Source organism: Ailuropoda melanoleuca, chromosome 15, assembly GCF_002007445.2.
Source record: "Ailuropoda melanoleuca isolate Jingjing chromosome 15, ASM200744v2, whole genome shotgun sequence".
Lineage (NCBI taxonomy): Eukaryota > Metazoa > Chordata > Mammalia > Carnivora > Ursidae > Ailuropoda > Ailuropoda melanoleuca.
This window is the reverse complement of record NC_048232.1, coordinates 26,028-34,385: the sequence shown is the minus strand read 5'-3', so window position 1 is coordinate 34,385 and position 8,358 is coordinate 26,028. Positions and strand designations below refer to the sequence as shown.

The 8,358-nt window shown below is 40.5% G+C and overlaps 1 long non-coding RNA gene across 2 annotated transcripts; it reads right to left on the bottom strand.

The window, feature by feature from the left end:
• Positions 1-924: 924 nt before the first annotated feature.
• LOC117796270 lies at positions 925-8,352 on the bottom strand. 2 transcript variants are annotated; one of them, XR_004620641.1, is made up of 4 exons: positions 4,001-8,352; positions 3,667-3,711; positions 1,549-1,642; positions 925-1,086 (listed from the first exon to the last, which is right to left on the bottom strand). It is a non-coding gene; the product is annotated as an uncharacterized LOC117796270 (long non-coding RNA). The 2 variants fall into 2 exon arrangements; XR_004620640.1 differs by having other exon boundaries at positions 3,667-8,352.
• Positions 8,353-8,358: the final 6 nt, after the last annotated feature.

Below are 8,358 nucleotides of genomic sequence, written 5' to 3'. Positions count from 1 at the left end.
AAGCCCATCATGCTGGCAGGATATTTAGGACCAGTACTGAAGAAGGGAAAAATTATGAACATACTTTTTTACATTATAAACGAATATTTAACTCAAGTATTACAAAGTATATTCAGAAACTGAGCCCATGAGTAATATGAGCAACTTGCATGGTTCCCAATACGGATCATAGCAATTAGTAATACAAAACAGTAGAGGTTGCAATAAAATAACCCCTAATCACCGTCAACGCCATATGGATGTACTATGCAGGCTTCACACATCACTTGTACGCACACACAACACGTTCTACAACCAACAAGCACAGCCAGGTGTACTTTTCACTAGGGAAATAACAGGAATGAAAATAATTGTGGAAAGTCCCTATTTTTCCTACCAGACTAGTTCATTTTGCTTTAAGTAATTAGAATGCTTTATATACAACTGTCCCATCCCTCCACCCTCCAAATTAAATACAAGCAAGGAATAAACTAACCCATGATATGACAAAAAAGAAAGGCGACATTACATGAATATAAAATGGGAAGTTAGATACAAAATGTTTCCAACAATGTGCCTTTTGCTGGCTGTGTTTCCTGAGTGGAGAGGATAGATTGAACCAAACCTAGTGTGGGAGACTATTCCTTGATTTCCAAAGGCTAGCCATGACAGGAGTCACACAATCCAGAGGCAAGTGTAATGTAAGGGAAGAAAGTGTATTTTTATGTGACTGGAACTTTCTACAGTCCGTACCCTGAGTATGTCAGGTGTTCTGGGGGTATGCACTGACCAGCGCTGTGTTCATTCACCATCATTTCAGTAGATAACCCCCACCCTCCAGTCTGTCATCCATTCACCTGGCACGCCCACCTGGGGTATCTTGCACAGCTATTATCAGTGAATTCCAACCCTCTGACCAGCACATGAAAGCTCATAGGTACTCACCCTGCATACTGGGCACTGCCAGTGACTACTGCTGTCTCTAAGCCTGTACTCATCAGACAAACACTTGGAATGATACACACGAAAACACAGGTCACATATCAACACCTCTCCAGGCAAATGGCATTCAAAACAATACCAGTCATGATTTTCTGTTTCCCAGTCCTACAAAAAATACAAAATAATTTCGTATGACATTGTGTCAATATCTGCAATGACTAAGAACAAAATTGAAACTAAAGTCCATCAGAAGTTAGGCATTAAAAACAATTTTAGACATTTTACTGTGTTAAAACAAGAGGGAAAAAATACCTAGAAATTTGCTTCCTTAAGTTTTGAATTTCTTTCCTAAACAGTATTAATACTCAAAATATTTTAAGGTGATCTGATAGTAAAACCAGCCCAAATGAAGTAAGTCCAGAGCCAATCCCAGTTCTAACATTATCTTTCATTTTTTTAATATAATCTATGGAATTATTTCTTCAGTAAACTGAATACCCCAAACCAGCATCTACAGCTCAGTATTTCAAATAAACCAACCTGTTTTGTTCTGCATTTTAAACAAAATACAGTAAGTACTTAGCACACTGTGGGAAGAGAGAGAATAGTAGTAAATATGATGCTCACTATTCTTATCTTCTCATCCATGGTATTGGATGCTTTATTGAAAATAACATTAATCAGAATGTCCATGTTCTGACAGTTGTCAAATTTTCAGGGTCTGTTGAATTTGGAAAAATAAATTGAAAATGTGAAACTAAAGGTTTAATCACATTCTCCAAAGGACATTACCATAAAGAAACAAAAAAGGAAGCAGGCTTTTTTTCTTATTGGGACTATCCCCAGAAATGAACGAGCATAAGGGCGGGTGCTCTTGTACATTTTCTGTTACACTCTGTGTGTGAACAGCCAACACCATTTAACTAGAAACAGGGAGATGTTACCAGTTGTCTTAATTTAGCTCTAATTCATTAATTCATTCCTTATAAATATCACTCTTAGCTTTTATCAAAAATACCTGTGTTAAGAGTGATGGATTAACTCTCATCTTTCCTCTGTCGATGTAGTTAATAAATGAACAAGGGTCGAGCCCCCACGTAGTGCAATCCAGGCCACTTTCAACGGGGACCCTGAAATTCCAGGCCTAAGCTCCGCCATCATTTTTCTTTTCATAAACCACTGCCTACAGTCTGCTTCTGGGGTTGGGCAGCTCTCTTGTTTTCTCTCAGGTCAGTAACCCCTCCCCCCCAGTACACCGGGTTCCTCGTGGACTTGTCCAGAAAACACTGGACCTTCTGGCACCGAAGGTCCACATTATCACCGCTTGACCTCACAAGGGGCTTACCACCCACTCCTTCAAAAGAGAACGTTCCCAAGTTCATGTCTTCCTACCCATATTCAGAGTCGTGGCTAGAGTACATTTACCAAATTCTACAAAAGTGTAAATTTTTGGTTTGCTTTTTATTAAAAAAGTGGTCTTTATCAACCAAAGTAATAAAAAAGCATGACCATTTCTGGTTATTTGCTGCAGATTTGCTGCAAACTTACTTTGATGGAGGGATTTCAGTCAGACTACTTAAAAAAATCATAAGATACCGATTTGACATAAAACCCTAATTTGCGCATGGTAGAAGAAACGTAGCTCACCACACTGGATGCAACACGTGCGTGTGGGCGCCTGGCAGTGACAATGGTCTTTGGGGGCGGCCATCTTACAGGGCTCAGGTGGGAAGCTGCACTTCAGCTATTTCAAGTTTTGTCTCATAATTTGTCGATAAATTAGGTTTCAGTAAGAATAACATACTTTGGTCTATTTTTAATCAACACAACTCCTTCTCAGTTTGAAACAAAGTCTTGCAGAATATTTTCTTCCTAGCTGTTCAGAAACATCTTAAAGGATTTCGATGGCTTATATTTGATTCATTATGAACAAAAGAAACCGCCATCTTTCATCATTTGAATTTTTTTACATTAATTCATCTTCCTACATGTAATTCTTCTCAACATGGGAACTCGGATCACCAAGACAACGCACACAGCTCAGGTTTCCCTAGTGTCTCCTGACTTCTTCTTACCCCCCGTTTCCCATCCCACCATGACACAAAGAGGAAAGTGGATCTCTCTTCACCAGTGTGTGTAATCCTAGACCTAGTTTTTCACAAAATTGTAGGAATGAAAGTATAACTCAAATCAAGTAAAAGTAGAGGAACGTGTGGATACCTGTTTATGTAACAGCATGTACGTGCTGTTCGTTCTTTTAAGGATCGCAGCAGCTGCTCAGAATACGTAACATGCAAAAGTCAAGGTCCAAAGTTTTAGATTTTGAATCCAGGAAATGTTGTTAGGGGTATAAATGATATAAGAATGTTTGTTACAGGCAGATCTGCCTCCAGTTTGTCTTTTAGTAAACACAATCCACTGATTTAGTACTTCTGAAACACTCAATGTGTGCCAAAAGCTAAGTGTGCATTTTCCCTGGATTTCACCAGATGTCAGCAACTACTCTAGACAAAGCCTGATCGACAGCATATTATGTGAAATGACACTCCAATACTTTAAGAAAGTTTTAAAAATGCAAACCTACTAGCATAAAATCCAAGACTAGAAGCAACGTAAAGACAGTATGATTTTAATGAGTAATTCTAGCAAGAATAAACTAAGATAGCCTAAAAAAAGATGGAAATGTAAAACAAAAAAAAAAGGCAGAATTAAAAAGTAAAATAACATAGTGCAAAATTAGTTCACCTTGTTTGGGGCTGCTGTCCTGGAGAAAGGCTGCATACTGTAGGCCTTTCAAAATAAAAACAAAATAATCTTGGTCTCTCTACTATAACTTTGCTCATTATCAGGCAATACACAGAGCTAAAGGGATTCTGTACACAAACTATTAATTGCTATACAACTTATGTTATTTTGTAGATGATATCAATTGATAATCTACGAATGTGCTAATCACCAATGAAAAACAGCAGCATGCAAACTCAAGAGTCATTACTAGTTTAAGAGGAAACTTTGACACTAACACAGAAGCTACACGTGGACAAAGAGAAAATTCAAAGAGAATTCATGTGCCACAAACCTATAGTGATGTTAGCAAAACATTTGACTGACAAATTCTGTGCCATTAAAATTTGCCCAAGACCATGAATGTAATGTCCTCTTGATCTGAAAGTGGTTCAAGGCTGCATTTTTTTTAAGTTGGGAGTGAAGAGCGTGAACAAGGGAAACTCAGTACTTGACCATGGTGTGAGGTTCACGCAGGCGGTCTTCAGAACCTAGGAGAAAACAGTCCACCATCTACAAGCAGCCTGCTGACCTATGTCCGTCACCATGTACAGCATTTGCTTAAGACTCGGGAGCCACACTGGCTCAAATCCCGGTTCTGGCCTTCGTGGGCTCTGTGATCTGGGGCAGAATACTTAGCTTCTCTGTGTATCATTTTCTATCTGTAAAATGAACTAAACAGTGCCTCGTGTACAGGGTTTGTGTAGGATGAAATGAGTTACTGTGCTCAGTGAGTGCTGGCTGGCTACTGAGACCATCTGCTAGAGCGCACAAACGACTTGAGGGCAAGTCACATAAGACGTGGTGCTTGTGACACTACCATGCGCGTTTCCTTCTCAGGACTCCACACTCCTGATGACAGCTGATGCAGCATTTCTGTAAGCGAGACAGCAAGACGCGCTGCTGACCGAGGGCTCGCTAGGAGAGCTGCGTCTGTAACTAGGCCTCCCAACTGTAATCCACCCTCCCCACACTCAAAAGAGATTCTCACCTTTCTGGTCATTCCCTACTTACATGCAATGAGCAGATAAATCTCACTTTATCAAATATGTGTTTGATGTGGTATTTAACATAGATACAATGCAAAATTAATCATTGAGAGCTAAGAATTTGATGATTAAATATCTCCAGTCATTTTAAAAATAATTTTTTAAAAATAAAACTACAATAACACTGCTTAGTGAACTAGAATTTAGAAAGAAGGAGGGGGAAAAAAGGAACCACACACACACACACACACACACAAATCCAGTCAATCAAAGCTGAATGGAATATAACAGGATAGCATGACCCAAAATGCTCTACTGAAAAGAATGGAAATACTTTACCAAATAAAGAACAATTTCTAAGTACATTACAGTTCGAATACACATAGAACCATAGTACAATTGGTTTCTACTTAATTCATAATCACAGACACTTAATACTTCACTTTGTAAATAAGTGACTTTACATATCTTTGCATCCGAGACAGGGAACAGATCTCTGGAAGCAACGTGCAGTTCTGCACATGATTAGCATAAACGTAATAAGATATATTTCACTTAAAAAAAATCAATGCCATCCAAAGAGCTTCAAGTTTTGCACTTAGGTACTTAAAATGTATGACTGATTAATTTATGACAACTAAACCACAAAAATGCAAAGATCTACATTTAAACATTTCTCAGTTCAGTACTTGTATTTACGAAGTGGGCTGAGGCGGTCAAGCTGCTTGAATTCAGCGGCTTCTCTTCATCTTTTTTCAAGAGCAAATCAAGAGAACACTTCTTGCCATGGCTGTATAATGCTGTGACTTCTGAAGGAAAAGACAGATGCAATCCTCTCTTATCTAAAAGATGTGAACGTAACAAGTTTCTAGGGGTATGGAAACTGCAGCTGATCTTAGACTGGTCGTTCTGAATGTGGACAAACAGAATGACAGGAAAGTGTCCATCTTGCCCCTCTGCAAATTAAGACCAAATCCACGTAACCCCAGGAGAACATGGGATCCCTTCAAAGAAACCATAAAATGTGTATTTTCATTAATTATGCTTCTTTAAGTGTTAAAACCTTAATTACATGAGAAAAGGCAAGAAATAAAGAATTCTACATTTTCACCTAGACCTACTTTAAAAGCAGCATGAGGTCCTGCTTATTGGCAGGACGAGCTGGATTCCATGGACGGAAGCAGGGCTCGGCAGCTAAGACCTGAGCTCCTGTGTGCATGTGCGTCTCAGTCAGCAGCAGGGCTGGCAGAGGGCTCGAAGTGACAGTGCAAGGGGTCCTGGGGAGGCTGCTCTACAAACACACTGATTTTGACATAGCAGTAATTGGGAAAGAAGAAATGAGACCCAAGCCCACATCCGGGAGGTGAGTAGAAAGCGTAATAGCGTGTCACTGTTGCACACTTTTAAGTCAACTCGACACTAGTAACCAAATCGCTTAGTGTCAGATCAAATGTATCTGTCAAATAGTAAGGCCAAGTCACAGCTCTGCACCAGGAACCACGAAGAAAGTGGGAAGTCATGAAAACAGACAGTATTACAACTGTCTCAGTATTGAAACACATATTTGATGCTTTATCTGCATGTGATCCCTAGCTCAAGGCTACCTGCCCTACTAGACTGCACTGAATTCTTTTATAAGACCTTCCTAATCTCTAGCGAGCTCCTTCTGAGTTAAAAGTTTAAACCATAAGAAATTAATGTGTTTCCTACAAAGGGAGCTACTAAACGCCAAATTCAGCCCAGCAAACGGTAAAATTCTGCCCAAGAAATAGGTTTCTCAAGATGTGAGAATCACACATGGACTGAAGCAGCCCTCCATGCATCTTTCTCCAGCACAAGCAGAAGATGAAGCCATCAGGAGAACATGCGGGATTGCTTTAAAAATCAAAGGAAAAAGCCTTGCTCTAACAAAATGTTGAATGGTCCGACACACAAGGTTTCACTCTGTGCCCTGGGTCTCTAGGTCTTGACTCAAATAATTTTGAAAGCTCTGAGAACCACCTCTAGAAGAATTACTTGAATCCTATCAGTGACTATTAATGACATACAAATCTGGAAGAAAACTAAAAAAATTTACAAGCGTGTTCCCCAGGGTCAGCAAGATTGTCATTTTAAAATTGGTTGGAGCAGATACTTTTCCTGCTTTGTTGACTAATATTTAAGCAAACCATTTAAAATTGAGAGTGGCCTCATTTTTAATAATTGCATATTTACTTCTGCTTTCTCAAATGGACATACTTAAAATGTCACCAGGAAGATGGTTATCTATTGCCTAATTTTGTCATAGTTTCTCCCAGTGAATCACCACTTGGACAGGGCTCTAGTGGTGGTTGGGTTCAGAACCCAGATGTCCAGAAATCATTCCAGCCTGGCAGAAGGAGCCTCAGTATGATGGAGGCCAGTCCTTGCTTATACAGGCTTCCTCTTCAACAGATTATATATAATTATATCCTACATATTATTATATTAGGCATTTGTCACATGATTGCTGGGTTTAAAAAAAAATGTTTAAGATATGCATATCTTTCAATTGTATCAGTTTTTAAAAATAAGCATCGGGAGAAAAGGCAGCCAAGGTGGAATAGAAATGTGACCCCAACAGGCTCTCCACTCAGCTACCGCAGAGCGGTATAAGGACCACCTTCTCCTTCCCGCCATAACGGCAGTAAAGACAAGCCCACCCTCTATGCTAACACAGAGTATCTCAGGAATATACCGTGGGGACTTACCAAGGGAAATCAGCTTCTCCCCGCCTCGGAGCTACAGCTCCAACTTTTAGAGATTATAAAAGGAAGAGAAGAGCTTTACTACCCATTTTTCAAATGACAGAACTTCCTGAGTAAAGAATAGTTTAACTTCAGGGTGCCTGGGTGACTCAGTCCGTGAAGCGTCTGCCTTCGGCTCAGGTCATGATCTCAGGGTCCATCAGGCTCCCTGCTCAGTGAGGAGTCTCCTCCCTCTGCCTCTGCCCCTGCTTGTGTTCTCTCTCTCTCTCAAATAAATAAACTTTTTTTTTAAAAAAGAGAGAGACTATTTTAACTCCAATTAAAGGTTTAAAAAGGAATAAGCAAAAAATCTTATGCCTTTCCTTCCCAAGGCCGCATATACCTGCTTGACTTCTCTTGATAGTGAGTCATAAAGTCAACAGTCAACAAGATGAATGACATACATCTTCCAGTTTAAGAACTTGATGTCCAGAGAATCGTGTGTACAAGGTGGAGAAACTATGAAGAAGGGCCCTAGACTCAAATGCCAGCACGTGGGGCTGGCACACAGTACACCTCTGTGCGAGTTAGAACAGGGCGCCCTCCCCTAACGCTGGTTTCACTCGGGGAGACATATGGCTGCCACACACACGGGGGTGGCTGGCAGCAGGGGCTGAGTGCACTTTCTGAGTGGTGCGGGTCAGAACGGGCCCCGTACACAGCAGCCCGCATGCCCCGGCCGCACCTCAGCTATGTGTCTTTCTAGGGTACTCAGTGCATGAGCACGACGGCATGACAGCACTGGGAGCAGGGGTTAACCCAGCCATGGGTTTGAGAAACACACACACTCTCATCACTCCATACTTGCACCTTAAACCCAGTGTCTCGGGGAAGCCTCTTTACACATCTCCTTGTGTTTGAAGATATAGGTTTAAAAGTAAAAAGACCCTGATGAGAAT